The sequence below is a fragment of the Colossoma macropomum genome, unplaced genomic scaffold, assembly GCF_904425465.1.
Source record: "Colossoma macropomum unplaced genomic scaffold, Colossoma_macropomum, whole genome shotgun sequence".
Taxonomy (NCBI): Eukaryota; Metazoa; Chordata; class Actinopteri; order Characiformes; family Serrasalmidae; genus Colossoma; species Colossoma macropomum.
The window spans coordinates 211,859-232,441 of NW_023494788.1; the positions used below are offsets into that span (position 1 = coordinate 211,859).

At 39.5% G+C, this 20,583-nt stretch overlaps 1 protein-coding gene and 1 non-coding gene across 2 annotated transcripts in view; both read right to left on the reverse strand.

The window, feature by feature from the left end:
• The window catches only part of ntrk3a (neurotrophic tyrosine kinase, receptor, type 3a), a 378,671-nt gene that overhangs the window by 119,579 nt on the left and 238,509 nt on the right, over positions 1–20,583 (reverse strand). The window lies entirely within an intron of this gene.
• LOC118807394 lies at positions 15,630–15,819 on the reverse strand. Its single transcript, XR_005007208.1, has one exon. It is a non-coding gene; the product is annotated as a U2 spliceosomal RNA (small nuclear RNA).

Here is a 20,583-nt window from a genome sequence, read left to right on the forward strand (position 1 = left end):
AGATCAAAGGGAAGTCAAAGGCAGGCTTTAATTTGTGAGGGAACTCATAGCTGGGGTAAATTCCCCCTGGCGTGCAGCGGACTGACAGCAGCGCTGCTCTGCGGCCGGCTCCTCCTGACCTCAAACAACATCACATGCCAAACGGACACTTCTGCTACAGTAAGCAGTTTCAGGGAAAGAACATTTACTGCAGGATGAAGGAGTTCAGGAGGGGCGTAACGAAAGAAAGTAGAAAACACGTCATGGGTCTCACAAAAATGCAGCAGCTCTAACGTCTAACAGGTGCAATGACGCCAGCGCTGAGCGGCGTTTGTTTATTTAATGTTTGTTAAGGATTCCTTTAGAGGGCGGCGGTGAGCTATGTTTGTTTATTTGATGTTAATGGCGCATTTAGAGGGCGGCGTTGAGCAACGTTTGTTTATTTGAAGTTTGTTAATGACGCCTTTAGAGGGCGGCGCTGAGCTATGTTAGTTTATTTGATGTTTGTTGACACCTTTAGAGGGCGACAGTGAGCGACGTTTGTTCATTTGATGTTTGTTGATGATGCCTTTAGAGGGCGGCACTGAGCGACATTTGTTTATTCGATGCTTGTTAATGACGCCTTTAGAGGGCGGCGCTGAGCGACGTTTGTTTTTTCGATGCTTGTTAATGACGCCTTTAGAGGGCGGCGCTGAGCGACGTTTGTTTATTTGATGGTTGTTAATGACGCCTTTTGAGGGCGGCGCTGAGCGACGTTTGTTTATTTGATGTCAGAGAATCAGAGAAACTTAGAGAGAAAAAGCTAACCACAAAGCGAAAGCTAACTTAGTGAACATAACTGAGCTAGCGAGAACGTCCCTTCATACTTTTGCACCTGCAGCTATGGTTACTGGTTAGACTGGAATTTTGACTTCACAATTTCAAAAATAGAAATTTGAGTAAGTCACACGTTTTTCTGCAGTGGCCTGAAAATATCACCATCACTGCTTTGCTTCTTATTGAAAAGCAATAAGATGTTAAAAAATAGATACCATACGTTTTCATGCTTTCCTGAGTCACAGTTACAACAAAATCCATACACATTTGGATACACAGTACACACAATATACAAAGACTCACACAAGTCCAATAACACAGACAATTCAGTGGATCCTGTCAAATAAAACGGTGGTGTTTCACGTGAAAACAAAGTGAGCCCGTGCAGCTGATGTGAGGCCACAGCTGTCATCGCCTCACCTCTGCACTGCACAGCTTCACTCCACACACAGCCATCAAATCTGAGCAGAATTCATTTCACACTGGAAGAGTCCAGAGGGATCACAGCAGCACAGAACCACTGACACGGATAAAAACTGTGCCTAAAAATCAGTTTTCAGTCACCTAAACTGCAGCACTCATGTGAAAAACAGCAGACAGAGCACACGTAAATAACAACAACTACTGCTACAGCGTGCTGACTGTTCAACAGCAGACGGGTGATCAATAAGAGCTCATTTAAAGACTAATAAACCACAGCACTGCAGTAAAACACGCTAAAATACACCAACCAGGACAAGACAAGACCATAAAAAGACAATATGGTCGACAACACGCTTCCTCTCTGTCCAGCTCAGGAGCCACCATGCATAAAAATAAATAATAATAATATAATAATAATAATAATAATAATAGTAATCTCTTTATCTTTTTAGTATATTTTCAGTTTTATCCCTTTGTCTGCAGTCAATTTATGACCACAGGTTCACTGTCAGCTGCTTATTTTTGGTTGGTTTGAATTACTTTCATATGCAGTCATGTGCAAAAGTTTGAACACCCATAAAATCATGTTTCATTTATTTTCTAAGTGACAAAAAGTAAACACATCCTCTACAGAGAAGACACTTAAATATGGCTTTTTCCTGCAAATTTTAGTGCAGAATTTGTATTAATTTGCAAGTGCCATGATTTTATTTCTTATTTTTTTTTCCCAACGTTAAATTCAGTAAATAAACAGTAACTCTGTATTAAACTGTGCTTTAAAAAGTGCGTAGAGGGCGTGGGTGGTGCTGCTTCACCTTGACGTGCAGCTAATTTTACAGCTGTCAAAAAGTGCTGACACTTAAACTTAGTGTCTTAATCTCAATTTACAATTATTGATTTTTTTCTCTTTCCTCTAAAACATTTCCTTGAAGAGGTTATCCACGACTCATTTCAGGTAAAAACTGAGGCCAAAATTCAGTGTTTGTTACAGGCATCATCTCAAAATGTTATCCCTCTAATAGTAATAATAATAATAATAATAATAATAATAAAAAGTGATTTTATGAAACTGAATCTATTTTAAGACTTTAAGGGATGCAGAGCAACAGTGACGAACAGCTCTTCAGTAAATTGGTCCGCTAAGCCTGTTCTGTAGTGCTGAGAGTTGGATGGACAGAGGGTGGATAATGTCGTCCCTCTAGTATGACAAATCATGTGCTTCCTCCTCTGACTCAGCCTCGTTTACCTCATTTGCATACCAGAGCTAATTGGCAACATTTGCTGAACAAGGTTACTTAACTTTGTAAATGACGTGTACAATTGGAGTCAATTAGGAACTCAATGATTTAAAATTGACAGGATCTGTCCATGAGAGAGAGAGAGAGAGAGAGAGAGAGAGAGAGAGAGAGAGAGACAGAGAGAGAGAGAGAGAGAGAGAGAGAGAGAGACAGAGACAGAGACAGAGAGAGAGAGAGAGAGAGAGAGAGAGAGAGCAAGAGATATATATATAGAGAGAGAGACAGAGGTATTGTGATATAAACTGAGTCTGTTCTACTGTTTCTCGTTAGGCTGAATGAATAACTGACTCTAAATGTAGGTATTGTGATATAAACTGAGTCTGTTCTACAGTTTCTCATTAGGCTGAATGAATAACTGACTCTAAATGTAGGTATTGTGATATAAACTGAGTCTGTTCTACTGTTTCTCGTTAGGCTGAATGAATAACTGACTCTAAATGTAGGTATTGTGATATAAACTGAGTCTGTTCTACAGTTTCTCATTAGGCTGAATGAATAACTGACTCTAAATGTAGGTATTGTGATATAAACTGAGTCTGTTCTACAGTTTCTCATTAGGCTGAATGAATAACTGACTCTAAATGTAGGTACTGTGATATAAACTGAGTCTGTTCTACAGTTTCTCATTAGGCTGAATGAATAACTGACTCTAAATGTAGGTATTGTGATATAAACTGAGTCTGTTCTACAGTTTCTCATTAGGCTGAATGAATAACTGACTCTAAATGTAGGTATTGTGATATAAACTGAGTCTGTTCTACAGTTTCTCATTAGGTTGAACGAATAACTGACTCTAAATGTAGGTATTGTGATATAAACTGAGTCTGTTCTACAGTTTCTCATTGGCTGAATGAATAACCGACTCTAAATGTAGGTATTGTGATATAAACTGAGTCTGTTCTACAGTTTCTCATTAGGCTGAATGAATAACCGACTCTAAATGTAGGTATTGTGATATAAACTGAGTCTGTTCTACAGTTTCTCATTAGGCTGAATGAATAACCGACTCTAAATGTAGGTATTGTGATATAAACTGAGTCTGTTGTACAGTTTCTCATTAGGCTGAATGAATAACCGACTCTAAATGTAGGTATTGTGATATAAACTGAGTCTGTTCTACAGTTTCTCATTAGGCTGAATGAATAACCGACTCTAAATGTAGGTATTGTGATATAAACTGAGTCTGTTCTACAGTTTCTCATTAGGCTGAATGAATAACCGACTCTAAATGTAGGTATTGTGATATAAACTGAGTCTGTTCTACAGTTTCTCATTAGGCTGAATGAATAACCGACTCTAAATGTAGGTATTGTGATATAAACTGAGTCTGTTCTACAGTTTCTCATTAGGCTGAATGAATAACCGACTCTAAATGTAGGTATTGTGATATAAACTGAGTCTGTTCTACAGTTTCTCATTAGGTTGAATGAATAACCGACTCTAAATGTAGGTATTGTGATATAAACTGAGTCTGTTCTACAGTTTCTCATTAGGTTGAATGAATAACCGACTCTAAATGTAGGTATTGTGATATAAACTGAGTCTGTTCTACAGTTTCTCATTCGGCTGAATGAATAACTGACTCTAAATGTAGGTATTGTGATATAAACTGAGTCTGTTCTACAGTTTCTCATTAGGCTGAATGAATAACTGGCTCTACTATCACTGGGTTCATGTGGTTAAAATAATGTATGAATACAAAAGCATGCTGAAGTTGCAGATGCTACAAGGTGCTGAACTGACCTCAGCTGACGTGTTGGGGTTTAGCTGAGTGACTGATGGATTGGTGGAGTTGTTTGGAAAGATAAAAAAGAAAGATGTGATGAGGTATGATGTGTCCTACAGTGGTAACACAAACACACCTGGACCCACAGCGAGCTGCTCTCCACTCCACACTCTCCAGTCCTCAGTGATCTGACCATATATACGTTTATGTAATGCACATAATAAATGTGTGGCTTAGAAGTTTGACTATCAATAATTAACTTCAGCACAGTAAGTGTGTGAAATACCCCCTGGAATTCGGGGGTCCCATGTTGGCAGGCTGCTCCAGCACTGACTGGCTGCTAACTCACTCACTATAGTGGTGCTAATGAATGTGCTGTAGATGGTTCTAGATCCTTTTTGGTTTCATATAGTACTCTTTTGAAAAACGCTCTATATAACCATCGGTAACACTTTCTATGAATGTCACCTTTGTAAGCATCTATAAACACATTCATAACATGTATAATGCATTCATAAGACATTATAAACATAGCAATAAATATTTATAAAAATGCATTATACGTTATAGCCATGCTTATTATGCATCATGAATTGTTAACATAATACATTATAAGTACTGATCATAAGTTATAAGAGCTCATAATTCGTATTAGTCCGCTCTAAGTAAAGTGAAGCGTACTGTACTAAAGCCTCCTCCAGTGTTCAGAGTGAGGCTTCAAGTTGAAGTATTTACTGAAGGATTTACTGAAACACTAAAACATTCACAATAAAGCACATTACAGGCTTCAAATGTCAGAGTTTAAACTAGAGCTGCCATCAGTGTTTTACCCAATGTGGGAAAGGTAATGTTCACCACCGTTAGCTTGGTATTTGTCTTTACTTTACGCTCTCCAAGCTGGGACTGACTTCTTTGGCACTGATGTTATAACATGTTATTAACACTATTTATAATGCATTATATTAACAATTCATAATGTATAATAAACATGACTATAAAGTGTAATTCAGTGTAATTCTTTTTTATAAATATTTATAACCAAATTTATAATGCCTTATGAATACATTATAACATGTTATAAATGTGTTTATAGATGCTTACAAATGCGACATTCATAGAAAGTGTTACCGAGCCATCTACAGTGCATCCACTAATCTGAGGACTTTTTAAATCATGTTCTATATAGAACCACCTACAGCACATTTTACCATATACCATATAGAACATGATTAAAAGGCTCCTCAGATTGGTGGAGAATGTGCTGTGCATGGTTCTATATAGAACCTTTTATGGTTCCATATAGTACTCTTTTGAAAAACGTTCTATATAGAACCATCTACAGTGCATTCTACCTTATATTATATAGAATATGATTACAAGATCCACAGATTGGTGGAGAATGTGCTGTGCATGGTCCTTTTTAGAACACTTTTGGTGCCATAGAGTACCCTTTTTAAAAATGTTCTATATAGAACCATCTACAACACATACTCCACCAATCTGAAGAATTCTTTAATAAAGTTCTATATAGAACCATCTCCATCAATCTGAAGAACACTTTCATGATGCAAAGAACCCTTTAATCATGCAAAGAGCTCTTTGAGTGTCCATGGTTCTGTATAGAAGCGTTTTCTTTACTGAAGTCCCCTTGAAGAACCATATTTTTAAGAGTGAATGGCTGCTAGGCAATGAAGGACCAACTAGGTGAACCAGTCTGCTACAGCGCCACCCTGAGGCAGAGCAGTGCTGGAGCTGGAGTTAGTTAAGAACACCAAAGACAGAAGCTGATTGTGGGTGAAGCAGATGAACAATGAGCTTCACTTAATCTGATCTGAGCATCTATTATTTTTAGGGACCCCCTAGAATTTTGATTGAGACATTCAGGGAGTCCAAAAGGTTAATAAGAGGGTGCTGGACCCCCCAGGACTCCCTGTATTTCACACTTTGAGCACAATGACACCTTGTTAAAAGCACAGCATTCAAAAAACACTAATCCAACATTTACTGTGGCAGTATTTCATAGTTCATTAAAAAAATCAGATTCTTTAAAAGAACTTTAAAGTTGCACTGTGTATATATTTGGAAAATATTAAAATAAATATTAAGCCTGAAATAATCCTTTAAAAGTCAGAGGCGTCGCGTTGGGGAGTTTTTCACACCACGTTGTACGTCTTTACTTACTAACGTCACACACAGACGCAGAAAGAAGGTCCGGCTCGATGTTTGGGTCTTAAATGATCTCAAAATCAACATCATACTGATGAAGATATGATGACAGTAGTCGATAATTCACTCATATCCTCAGAAGACGCTGCTTCACCAAGTTTAGACTGAGTTCTCTTTGAATTCTCTTTCAATCATCAGATTCATCCATTCAGGTACTACAAAGTGTTCTTCCGCGCGTTGCATGCAATTACAAATTTCCACCAGGGAGGGCTCCACATCGCAAAAACACACACAGTGCAGCTTTAAAATCTCATTCAAACTGATTTACTGATTCATTTCAAAGTGAATCAACATTTTTGTAGCTTTTTGTCTTTTTAAAATTCAAACAATAATCCCTCACAAATTAACCTCAAGTCATTCAAATATACCTATAAAAGCATTACTAAAATTGATTTAACGTTGTTTACATATTTTTATTGTAATGAATCACTGAATCGATTCACTGAAACAGAGTTCGATTGAATCAGTTGCTAAATTGAACTGAACTTCCCATCCCCCCCCAAAAAAAAACACTTGCAGCCTGACAAATGCCTCTCTCTCTGTCTTTCTCCCTCTCTCTCTCCCTCTCTCACATTACTCAGGCTAATTGCTGCAGGTTTATTTATAGGCGGTGATTGGCTGAGTGAGGGATGAGCGTGTTTTGTTTGTCTGCTGGTTCTGATAGCGCAGGAGAATTAAGACCAAAATTAGACAAGACATATTCCCCCAGAGAGAGAAATACATCAGTGCAATGAGGATACAAATAAAACGAATAAAGCAAATAATATGCCTGCAAGTGCTACACCAGTGTGAGCATCTGTCTGCACATTTGTATGTATGCGTAGGCACGTCTGTGCGTATTTCTATACGTTTATTTTAGGCTTCTCCATTTATCTTTCCACACAGGGGCGCAAATGTAGGTAAATTTGTTTGACTAATAACCAACCAGCATTAGTCAGTGATTAATTGTTAATCAGCAGGCCTAAAATCAAGAAAGCAACCTATCAAAGTATCAATTTTAAACAGGTTCTGAAATCTGATTGGCCGAGCCATACTCTAAGCCGCTGTAAAATGCTTGATATACACACACTTATGTATTATTTATTTAAAACTTGACAGGAGAAGGAAAAACATACTCTGCTTTTAATGTAAGTCAATGGAACCAGACTTTTTTCCAAGTAAATTTAAAAGTAGTTTCTTTGGTCCATTAATCATGAAATTTACACACAATATAAGAGACAACGGGTACTTTTAAATTATGTTATATATGTATTTTCAGTACATATATATATATATATATATATATATATATATATATATATATATATGCCTGGAAGGAGAGCCTTATAGACTATAGAAGAGCACTTGCTACAGCACGCTCAGCCTATCTCTCCTCTCTCATAGAAAACAATAAAAATAATCCTAGATTACTATTCAGCATAATCTCTAAACTAACCGGGAACAAAACAGTTAGTGAACTGCAGATGCCATCAGCCTATAGCAGCAATGATTTTATGAACTTCTTCAGTGACAAAATTGGAAACATTAGGCAGAAAATTCAGAATACACAATTAAACTCCTCAAACCTGCTTCCCCATAATGCCAGCCTCAATCTTGAGAGTACTATAAACCCTGCAGAGAGGCTGGAATCATTTACCTTAATTCAAGAAAATGAACTAGTTAAAATCATTTCTTCCACAAAATCAACTACTTGTATGTTAGATCCGATTCCTACAGGTTTACTCAAGGAAATTTTGCCAGAAATAACCAAGCCTGTTCTGTCAGGAATAAACTCCTCTCTTAGCCTTGGATACATCCCAAAAACTCAAACTAGCAGTAATTAGACCGCTGATTAAGAAAGCTAACCTCGATCCCTGCGAACTATCAAATTATAGGCCCATCTCGAATCTCCCCTTTATATCAAAGATCTTGGAAAAAGTTGTTGTAAAACAATTAAGTTCCTATTTGCATAGAAGGAGAATATCTAACCTCATAAATATCCCCATCAAGCGTGGCCTCTGAATTTTGCACAGTGCAGTCTGTTGCCCTGCCGTGTGTGTATGTGTGCCTGTTCATTTCTCTCTTTATTTTCAGTCCAGCAGTGGACAGGAGCTCTAATAGATCCAGTAAAGTGAAGCAGACACACAGACGTTAGCTGTCACAGCTGAGAATGACCACTGACCTTCAGACTGAAACTCCTGCACAATCAATACGCTACTGTGGTGGGTTTCTTAGCCCTACAATTCAAACTGTCACTTCTCTGGATGACGTGTGTCACCGTTCTGTCTCATATAGAGCTTTACTTCCATCAGCGCTGCAACAGATGTACAGATGCACAGCTGTCAGAGACAACATAATATAGAATCTAGATCAGATTAGCATTTTTATGGGTGGAAATTTTTTTGTGGTTCAATAGTTTAACCCTCTGAGGTCTCAGTTAGTTCATATCTTCTTAAATCCTCCTCTAAAGGCTCTTCATATAACATGATCCTCATATGTTTCATATCAAAATCCCCCGTTATCTTCATCACTACTTTCCAAAACTGCTGCAGCAGCTTCAGCAGCTGTAAACTCTCTGCACGCCGTTTCACATGAGTCTCCGATGTGGACTGAATGAAGAATGAAGGGTTTCTGGCGTGATGGTCAGTGCTTAGTGATTTCCTGAGTGTCCATTGGTCAGTTTCACACAGAATGTAGTTGGACACACGAATCCACCAGTTCCACACGGTGAGAGGCAGATAGGGCGACTCTACAGATTCAGGAAGTGTTTGAACTGGATTTCTGCACTGGATCTTCACAAAGATACAGAACCAGATGTAGAAACATGCTCAAAAATGCTAACATGGCTGATGACTGAAATCTTATTGACAAGGATGAAAGAACAATTAAATTTGATAAAAAAAAGAAAAAAATGGATTGCCAAGTTGACATAATTACTAATACATTTATGTATGACTTCAAAAAACAGCCATAAATACAAATGTAATCATTATAATTCATATTATAATGTAGTCAATGGTAAATGTGAGCCAAAGCTGATACCCAATATTTTTCATGTGAACTTTTTTTTAAACCTTCCTTTTGCAAAGCCCACCTTTACACACACACACACACACACTCACACACGCACACACAACACACACTGACCTGAGGGACTTCTTCAAGGTCTGTTTAATTCAGTCAGAGGAGCTTTTCATGTACAATCAACATAATAATGTGACTACAGCAATTTGGAGCAGCCAAAACAAGCTAGCAATGAATTAGCAGTCAGACGGTGAGCGAAATTAAAGTTATATCGTAAACGACAAATAAAAATTTCAGCAGAAAAGATTGGTGTGATCTGGTGGTCTCTGTGAAGTGTGATCGTGCAATGGTGAAACAGGGCTTTAATGCTTCTCTATATATTTTACCAATGATCATAAAGTTCAATTGTAATTCCATTATTGTCCCCCATTTCTTTTACAACTCTCTTAAACTGAAGTTTAGAGTCGTTTCATATCAATTTCAAGCTGGACAACCTTACAGTAAACTGGAAACCATTTCTAGAGACACCCTGAAAGTCCTCATACAGCCTGGAGCAACAACAATGCAGCACTGGATGTTGAATTAAGTAATGCTACCATATTCATGTCTTAATTAGCCGCTAAAACAAATTGCTAACTGGATCGATTGGTTAGCCTGCTAGACACCTCATCAGCTGCTTGTTCACAGAGTAAAAAACAACTTCATACTGAGATTTGAAATGCAGGAATATTTACAACACTTAAAGAAGATGCATGTAAACATTACTAGCCATACTGGATTCGTCTTCCAATTCATTTCATATACTTTGACTGTCAACTATGCAGTTTGCGACAAACTGCTTCCCCAAAGTGTTGGACTGTTAGAAACAAGCTTTCCTCTATTGAAATCAGTGGAGAATTTCCATTCCTACTGGAAATATTGACCAAGCAGCATGCTAATTGAGTGGCTAATAGTAATTTCAAGCTGGATGACCTTACAGTAAACTGGAAACCTTTTCTACAGACACCCTGAATGTCCTCATACAGCCTGGAGCAACAACAATGCAGCACTGGATGTTAAATTAAGTAATGCTAACATATTCATGTCTTAATTAGCCGCTAAAACAAATTGCTAGCTGGCTAGATTGGTTAGCCTGCTAGACACCTCATCAGCTGCTTGTTCATCAACTAAACACAACTCCATTTCGAGGTTTATAATGCAGTAATATGTAAAACATGCGAAGAAGATGGATATAAACATTACTAGCCATATTGGATTCTTCTTCCAGTTAATTTGATATACTTTGACTGTCAACTACACAGTTAGTGATAAAATGCCTCCCCAAAGTGCTGGACTTTCAGAAACAAGCTTTATTTCTATAGAAATCAGTGGAGAATTTCCATTCACACTGGAAACAGTGACCAAGCAGCATGAGAGCTATTTGCATAATGTTTAATGCTAATTGAGGGTTACCAGTTTTCATTCATCATGGGCCATGTTAGCATGCAATTTTTTAATCCAGCTGAACTATGGCATTAATTGTGCATGCCCCATTCAACCATTTAAGTATTCAAATGACCAATAGCACTGAGCTGATTGCTGCACTCGGCTGTGCATTATCAGAATCAGAATCACGTTTTATTCACCAAGTACAAGGGAATGTCTCTTGTACAGCATATACAGTGTGTATACAATATGTCTGACATGTCATTGCTGTTGGAAGAAAACTTTGCATCTCTAAAATGCCACTTGACATTAGTGGGTCATTCTCCATTTGGAGGGGAAACCATGTCACAAAGGCTGCAGGGCTTAAAAAGACGCTTAAAATATTAGACACAGCTCCAAAAGTCAGTATGTACATTTACACAGTTGATTTCTCTAATTTTTCCTTTTTTCTTTATCCTGTTTCAGAGTCGCTCTGCATCTGTAAAACAGCTCGTCACAAAACAATTTTCAATTTTTAAGAGGTTTAACTTTTGGTCACTGGTGCTATGTTACATTTTAACACAGTATTTTCAACTCTATTAAACTGCTTCTTTGGGTCGAGGCTCATCAGAGAGGAAGCGTCTCAAGGCATGAGAAGGCGAGTCACACTCACTCACTATATTTCATTGATTTATTAATAATTCTGTGTATCAGGCAGCTCATAACTTCTATGTGTCACCGATGTTATGTGCTTTAATGGCTGGATAATTAAAATTTTGTCAAAATAATGCCAAAATATCATTTTTATTACTGATTTTAAATAGCTGCACAAGGTCACCTGATGGCCAACAAGTCAGCCAATTTATAGAATCCTCAGTTCTAACCAGAATGTCACTGGAGTCACCGTCACTGGTGTTACACCATATTCATACAATACCAGTGACTGTAAAATATGTTTGGAATTAAACTCCCCTTTTTGCATATATGATAATAGGAGATGGAAATGTAGATATTAAGATTGTTTAGTTTTGGGATGAAAGAAATTGATTTTTTTTAAAAATGTATCCACCTGAATTCCCACTTTAAATGGAGAATGACCCCAGTCACTAAATTGAGACACACTGCAGCAGCTGTACAGGAGGCTGAGGTCACCATGTCCAGTGCCAAGTGTGGGCTAGAGGGGTATAAAGCCCCCAGCATTGGGCTGTGGAGCAGTCAAACTGCGTTCCGTGGAGTGATAGAGCTCCATCCAATACCTTCGGGATGAGTTGGAATGATCCAGAACTGACCATCCAACATCAGTACCTGACCTCACTAATGCTCAATCAAATCCTCACAGCAATGTTCCAACATCTAGTGTAAAGCCTTCCCAGAAGAGTAGAGGCTACAGCAAATTCCCATTAATACCCTTGATTTCAGAAGCAACACCAGAGGAACTTTTAGACGTATACATCAATAAACAAATGCTTCAAAGACATTTGCTCCATCTTCACAGTACATTCAAAATGAATAACAGCTCAGAATTATTATCATTTGTTTCTTTACAGAAGCACTGCAACCGTGAAGGTCAATTTCACGTCCATATCTCTGGCCAAGAACGAGCTGGGTCCGAGCATTGGATCCACTGGGGTGCAAGCATAATCCATCAGCCATACAAACCCCACCCCCGCTGCGCTTCCCCTGCGGCAGGCCTGAGCACCACTCCAAACCCGCTGAGCCTTCAACTAGCCTCACCTAACACGGCTGTCCTTACATTTCCCAGAATAGCCCACATACGCTCAAACCACTGCCATCCATTACAGTCCCACACAACAGGTTCTGTTCTTGCTCCGCAGACCTCTCTGAAATGCATTATTACACAGGCCAGATTACATTCTCTATTGACTCGGGAGGCAGAAAAATAAGTAGCGAGAGCGAAATAAAAACAACCAATTACCAAGATTCCAATTTAGGCACCCACCAGCTTTTCCCAGATTAAATGAAATCATGGCAGCGGAGCAAAGGAACAGGTCCGACGTGGGATGCGAGTGGGCTGTGAACAAGAAGCATTTAGGGAATCCCAATTTTCAGACCCAAATAGACTTAAATGAACTGCTTCGTGGCTAATCAGCGACTTTTGCGGTGCTGGGGGTCGTTATAATGTCACAAAGGAGATTTTTGAAAGGGCGTCTACACTCCGAGCACGTCTACGTATGCTAAACAGGTAGCTTGTTAGACTAACAATACCCAGATATAGAAGCATATGCAGCTCTTTGTTATAAAACAAGAAGAATTGCCATGTCCCAAGGATGCAGCTGACAAGATGCCAACTAAATGTTGTGTCTGCATATTGTAGAAGTGTGTGCACATGGCTATGCGTAGCCACACAGGTGTCTAATTGCTGACAAGAGGCGCTAGGCTTCGGGAGTCGGTGCCAGCTAGCCCATTACAGAACGAGAGCACAGGTGTTGCCACTAGCTGAGCTCCAGCTTGGACCGAAACCCGTCGTCCTACTGTGCTAGCGTGGGACTGGCAGGGATGCTGGCGCTATCTGGGAGCCCATCCCAGCGTGAGCTAGCTTAGCTTGGCTAACGCACTGACAGACTGCAGGCTAACGTGTTTGCTTTGCTCTCGTCAGCACTGCTCCCACAGGTGCCGGCCGTAATCCAGAAAAAGAATCGCTTCGTGAGGAAACAGGCACAAACACAAACAAGTATTGTGGAGCTGTGACAAGAAAAGTTGGGGGGGAAAACAACAATATCTGATGTTACTGAAGGAAAAGGCTTCCTGTGGCTAATGCTAACGTGTATCTCCTTTTCTGACCTGTGTGAGGTCCTTTTGATCTACTTTTGTCCTCTTAGTGTTAAGAAAAGAATTAGTAAGGGAAGGAATAAAGATGTATACAGTATAAGGGAAAGGTTTTACATATAAAGCAAAACATCATATCGTTTGAACTCAGTGGGATTTCCTATTCATGTTGCCAATAGTAACTCAGCAGGGTTAGAATTTGCACAATGCGCAATGCAAATTGGAGGTTACTATGGGGGTTTTAATTCATGGTGGGCCATGTTAGCGTGTAATTTTGATTCCAGTCGAACTATGGCATTAATTGAGCATGCTCTGTTTAATCAGTGAAGCAGTCAAATGACCGAAAGCACTGAGCTGATTGCTGCATTCCGGCTGTTTTATAACATGGATTTACTTCGCAACATAAGCGACAAACGGACACTTGGCTTTGCTGAATGTTAGTTTAGCTCTCGTCCTTTTTGCTGTGAATTAATAAAATAAGAATGAAAACAGTTTAACAAAGAGGTTTATACAGAAGTCTGGAGAGGACATAAGCTGTTGCTATAACTGTATTATCTTCAGATCACAAGATAATTAACTCGTTATCTCAAGATAACTTTTGTTATCCCGAGATAACAACTCATTACCTCAAGATAATAACTTTGATATCTTGATCACAAGATAATTAGTCGTTATCTCAAGATAACTTTTGTTATCCTGAGATAAGATAACCAACTCATTTTCTCAAGATCACAACTTTTATCTTGAGAGCACAAGATAATTAACTCATTTTCTCAAGATAACGACTTTGTTATCTCGAGATCACTAGATAATTCATTCATTTCTCAAGAAAACAACTTTTGTTATTTGGAGATAACAAGATAACCAACTCGTTATTTCAAGATTACAATGCAGAAAATTATAACTACTTTGGCCTCTCTGTACTTCTGTAGGTTTAACATAATGCAAAACATAAAAAAAACACCAGCCAGTTACCAATAGCTTTTAGCAGAAAATGCTAAATGCTACTTGCTAATAACAAATGTTTTACCACTGCTGCTTTGGTTAGCGTCACATTACGCAGAGATACTCTTAAAGTCTGAGTGTTGAATATTAAAAATGTTTGTATGACAGTAAAACCGATCACTGTATTAAACATTTAGCAAGGTTCGGATGAAAAAACAGCATAGCAATATAAATCAAGGCTTAAAACTGCTGATCAGATCAGAACTTTTAACGAGCACCTGTCATCGACATCCCTCGACCAACACGCCCAGCCTGCTATGTCAGGAAAATCTAAACATAACAGCACAAACAAAAAGAAAGGAATGAAACCGGCTCTATATATGCACATGGTGCTGTGGACTCTGCTTTGTCCAGGACTATAGATGAAGGTCTTAAAGAAGAAAAGTATTTTATTCACTCTTATTGCTGGATGTGCACACAAGGAATGGACAAACAGATGAAAACCAGACAGATGAGCAAGCTCAGCCATGCTCCCTAGGTCACCTTTTGCTTGGTTGTTCTCAAACAATCTCCTCTTGATCTCAGGTTCTTCTCCTAGATGTGGTTAAGTCCAGTTTGAAATCAGAACGAGACTTTAGCCATTTTCTCCTGTTTCTGAAATTCGGCTCCTGACAAATAAAACTCAGATTTTCTCACTTTGATCAAAATGTTGTCACACATGTGGATTAACTCTTCAGTGTGTGACTCGTCTCAGTCCACTCTCACTGAATAACATTAAGATTAAGTGACCTATATTAGTCCCACAACTGGGAAATTTCAGTGAAACACCACATACACACTAGTGAACACACACACCTGCCCAGAGCAGTGGGCAGCCCTATCCACAGTGCCCAGGGAGCAGTTGGGGGTTAGGTGTCTTGCTCAAGGGCACCTCAGTCATGTACTGTCGGCTCAGGGGATCAAACTGGTGACCATCCGGGCCCAAGGCTGGTTCCCTAACCATCCAGCCCACGACTGCCCTCAGGAGGTGCACCAGTCCTGGAGGTACTGCAATACCAGGTCGATGTATGGCACGGAGAAGCAAGCTCCACTGCCGTCTCCCTGTTCTAAAAATCAATTGAATATGTAGTCCTCGTATAGAGGACGCATCGGATATTAAACTGATTAGAACGGATACTGCACTTGATCTTAGCCAAAAGGCATGGAAGCGATGGAATATCACAGAACTCTCTCAGCAGTCTGTCAGTGCAGAAGGAGAACTCACACTTTTCTCCTTCATCACCAGAACGTCTCACAGCAAAATGCTGATGTTAGTCTCCTCTTTTCTCCTGAAAAAGAAACAATTCAGAAATCGGTGATCCTTCATGAATATAATATTGAGATCTGCTTTATTTCCCTGAGACAATGTCAAGAAAGAATTTTTTCCCCTGGCCATAAAGGAGCATAGAGGCGGGACAAGGTAAGGTGAAGGTAAAGCTTTTCTAGCAGTTTTCACCAAAAGAGAAAAATACTGCTGAAATACCGCAGCCATTTAGTGGGCACTGGAAAGTTACTCACAGGATATACTCTGTACATGTATATTATGTGCTTACTAGAGTAGGATTAACCTAATTAAAAAGAAAACACAGATTTAGAATCCCTGGGGCTTTAAAAAATGAAAATGAGCCATTTGGCTAAATCTGGCACATTTAGATCATGAAATATGGATAATGTGTGTTTTGTATCTGTTAAATAAGCAAAGAAAGTAAAGCAAAGCAAAAACACCAGGCTAAGGCCTTACAGTACAACCTGGAGTTTCAGCTGTATTATTTTCTTTTTTTTTGTTTTGCCTCCTGTATAGAGTGGTGTTCCCCTATTAGCCTACTTTAGGATGAAATATCTGATTAGCAAACTCCAGGTACAACCCACTGGAGACTGTATGTCTGCAAAAGGGACAGCAAAATGGCCCATAAAGGAAGAGAATGAATCCTCACACAGAGACAGCTTGCAGTGTCAAGCGCTAATGGGAAATCCAATAAGGGCAAAAGTGTGTAATTCTTAGCCAGGTTTAATATACAGAGAAGTTAGAGGGAGCTTCCCTGCTGCTACGAGCCTATTAAAAAAGACAATAAGACTTCGAATGTAGCTGCCAATGAGTCAAAACCGGTGGTGAAGAGCCAGTTAGAATGACCCCATTTTGCCTAATGCTACATTCATTTGAGCCACTTTCTACTCTCTTAAAGCAACAGTTTGGTGAAAAAAATTAAAGCATGCTGTAGTCGTCAGTGGCCAGCCATGACTATTAGAGCTAGTCCTTCAGTTTGGGTCAAAAAAGTCATAAAAAAAAAAAAAAAAAAAAACAAGTGAAAAAAGCACTTCTATGATTTCTAGTAGTATTCTGGTCCTAAGCCAGGGGTGTCAAACTCAACCACTAAAGGGGCTATTTTAGAAAATCTCACCACATCTTTAGGCCAAAAAAAAATGTTTTTAGTTCATTTTTAATTAATGTTATGCTACAACTTGAACTGGCCATTGTTCATTTAAAATACGCAAAAAACTTCAGCAGTAAAATACAGACACTTAGTAGTAGACCTTGAAATATTACATGAATACTTGAAATATTCAAAATTTGAATGACCCTATTTCCTTGAACTAGACACCTGGCATCCTTTCTTTGCTGCATGTTCATTATTACTTGGTACTCAGTTTCTGAGCTGCTGAGCTGACGTTAGGTGTTTATACTGGCTGAGCTGAAGCTGAGATGCAGCTAGTGTGTTTGGTGATATGACTGGTGTGGAATTGTGTAGAATTGAGTTGAAACTGCTGTCCCATAGACTGCTGTTGGACTAGGAGAGTCAGAGTACTGGTTGATTCCTCTGTCACTTCCTACTTACACCGATCAGGCATAACATTATGACCACCCCCTTGTTTCTACGCTCATTGTCCATTTTATCAGCTCCACTTACTATATAGGTGCACTTTGTAGTTCTACAGTTACAGACTGTAGTCCATCTGTTTCTCTGATACTTTGTTAGCCCCCTTTTACCCTGTTCTTCAGTGGTCAGGACCCCCATGGACCCTCACAGAGCAGGTACAATTTGGGGGGTGGACAGCAGTGCTGGTGGAGTTTTTGATCACCTCAGTGTCGCTGCTGGACTGAGAATAGTCCACCAACCAAAAATATCCAGCCAACAGCGTCCTGTGGGCAGCGTCCTGTGGGCAGCGTCCTGTGGGCAGCGTCCTGTTACCACTGATGAAGGACTAGAGGATGACCAGCACAAACTGTGCAGCAGCAGATGAGCTATCGTCTCTGACTTTACATCTACAAGGTGGACTGACAAGGTAGGAGTGTCTAATAGAGTGGACAGTGAGTGGACACAGTGTTTAAAAACTCCAGCAGCACTGCTGTGTCTGATCCACTCGTACCAGCGCAACACACACTAACACATCACCACCACGTCAGTGTTACTGCAGTGCTGAGAATGATCCACCACCCAAATAGTACCTGCTCTGTGAGGGTCCATGGGGGTCCTGACCACTGAAGAACAGGGTAAAAGGGGACTAACAAAGCATGCAGAGAAACAGATGGACTACAGTCTGTAACTGTAGAACTACAAAGTGCACCTATACAGTAAGTGGAGCTGATAAAATGGACAATGAGCGTAGAAACAAGGAGGTGGTCATAATGTTATGCCTGATCGGTGTATGTTGGTAGTTAATCTACCACATGAGGCCTTCTGTTCAGCTCCTGAGGCCCTAACCAATGGGAGAGCTCGCATGGCTGTATTGACCTAGATACCACAGAGAAAACCATGCTGATTGGATAATTTTCCATTAGGCGTTTCAATATTTTAACCTGTTTATTTCCAACCAAACCGTAACAATGAATTGAGCATTACTATAATACTTAGAGTTTAAATACAAGAAGCATGATGTTTTTATTAAAAAAAAACAAGATAAAAGTGAACCTTAGGTGGTCCTAAGGGTTCCCACCTGGTCAGCTAAAACACGATTGGTTTCCAAAGTTTGCTTCTTTGGGTTTACACCAGAGCTACAAGGCTAATGATGCTAACAAGCAGTGTCCATGTTTATAGATAACAGTGAGTCATACAGTGTCAGAAACCACATAATCAAGTCTATTAGAGATAAATGAACACACAGGTTGAGGTGGGCATGTGATGATGTAGGCATGCCGTTAGCACCATGCTAATTGTTGGGGTATCAGCTTACATGACTTGTTAGCTACTTTAGCCTGGTAGCTCCAGTGCTAAAACTAAAGAAGCAAACTTCAGACACCAAACACACCTTGGCTGATCAACTCTATTTAGATTTAAACTTTTTTCACTGAACTATCACTTTAAAGCCATAGCTGGGAGTTAAAACAAGCAGAAATGTCTCTTGTTGTCTTGTTGGATAAACTGTTGACTGCCCATCAGTCCCTAAATTCATCGTTGTTCTCTCACCACACATCTCTGCTTCCTTCCCCACCTCCTCCACAGCGCCTCTCCAGATCCTCGCACATGAATAATTAAGGCGACTAGCATGTGATTACACAACAATTACTCTCAACTCCTTAAAAATTAAAAGGGCCCCTCATGAAACATTAAGACGCTGGAGTTCTCATTAATGTGGAGCTCCAGGGAAGGAGCCCTCAAAAGGCTCTAGCCAAACAGGACAGTGGCCCAGAGAGGAGGACACTGTTAGAGTGGTCCTAGTGTTCGGGTTATGCATCCACTGCACGAGGCAGAACAGATCCGAATGTACAGAGGAGCTAACAAAGAAAGATGCTGTCAGAAACTGCATCCCTAAAATGTAAATGGTGTTAGTTGCTGCTGAAGCTGACCACAGGCCTAACCCCATGGCTGACCATGTATCAGGGATTAGATATGATTCAGATGATATTTATTTATTTATGGCTCAAAAACGAAAATCAAAATAAAATAAGTTCTTTTAAAATTTGTAGATCTGTAAATAACTAGCAGAACCTCTCATCACTCTCGTTTCTGCATGCTAGCTGAAAAAGAATAAGCATGTAAGAACTTTGACCTTTATTGAAGCTACGGAGCTTAAAATGTCATCTGTTTGTATCTGTTTCATTGATGAAACACATAACTGGATTGAAAGTTCAGCACTTTCCACACATTTTCTCCACTTGTTTCAGTGAACTACAAGTGAAAAATACTTAATATCGAATTACAATATGTTTTGTTATTGCTGGAAATGGCTGTGACTTCTAAGGATTAAGCAAAGTGAGAGTATCTTTACATACTCTCTGATAAACCCTGATGAGAGTGAACTATCTGTGAGAGCGAATCAACATTTATATGAGCTGGTCCTCTCAGCAGGTCCAGTCCCTCATCTGTCACTGTCACCCCTGCACATCTGAAGAGCATCTGAGGCTGAAATTGCTGGTTAACTTCTTTTTATGCCGCTGAATTGCTTGTGATCCACTTTAATAAACATCTCATTCCTTCTTAAATAAAACTTATGAAAGCACTTTCTAGCATACTCATGCCAATTCATTACCACTTCTGATGAAACAGCATTTGCTTCAGCTACAGAGGCTCCTCTGAAACTTTTTCCACAAAAATAAAGTAACTTCAGAGTCTGCATGGTCCAATTTGGTGGGTGAAGATGCCTTGGATGTGGAGTAATTAGCTTCATCAGATATATATTCCTCAGTTCCCTCAACACTGTCGTGCAGTTTAAAGTCTGAGAGGAGCCGCCGAAAAGTCGCATAAACACACCATCAAAGCTCGCACTGATCATGCTCATGAGGTGAACCCCTCCCTTTCTATGTTTCCAAACAACAGTTAGATACTAGCAAAGCTGGAACCATTCAGCAATTAAATAGCTGCCTTGAAAAGCCGCCTGCTGGGTCTTCTGGGTAAATGTTGGCACTTTTGGATAAGACCAAGTGATGCAGAACAGAAGAAGCCCTCAGATCTCTACTCTTGAGAAAAATGCTTTTTCTTTATCTTCACTGCTTTGCAGCTG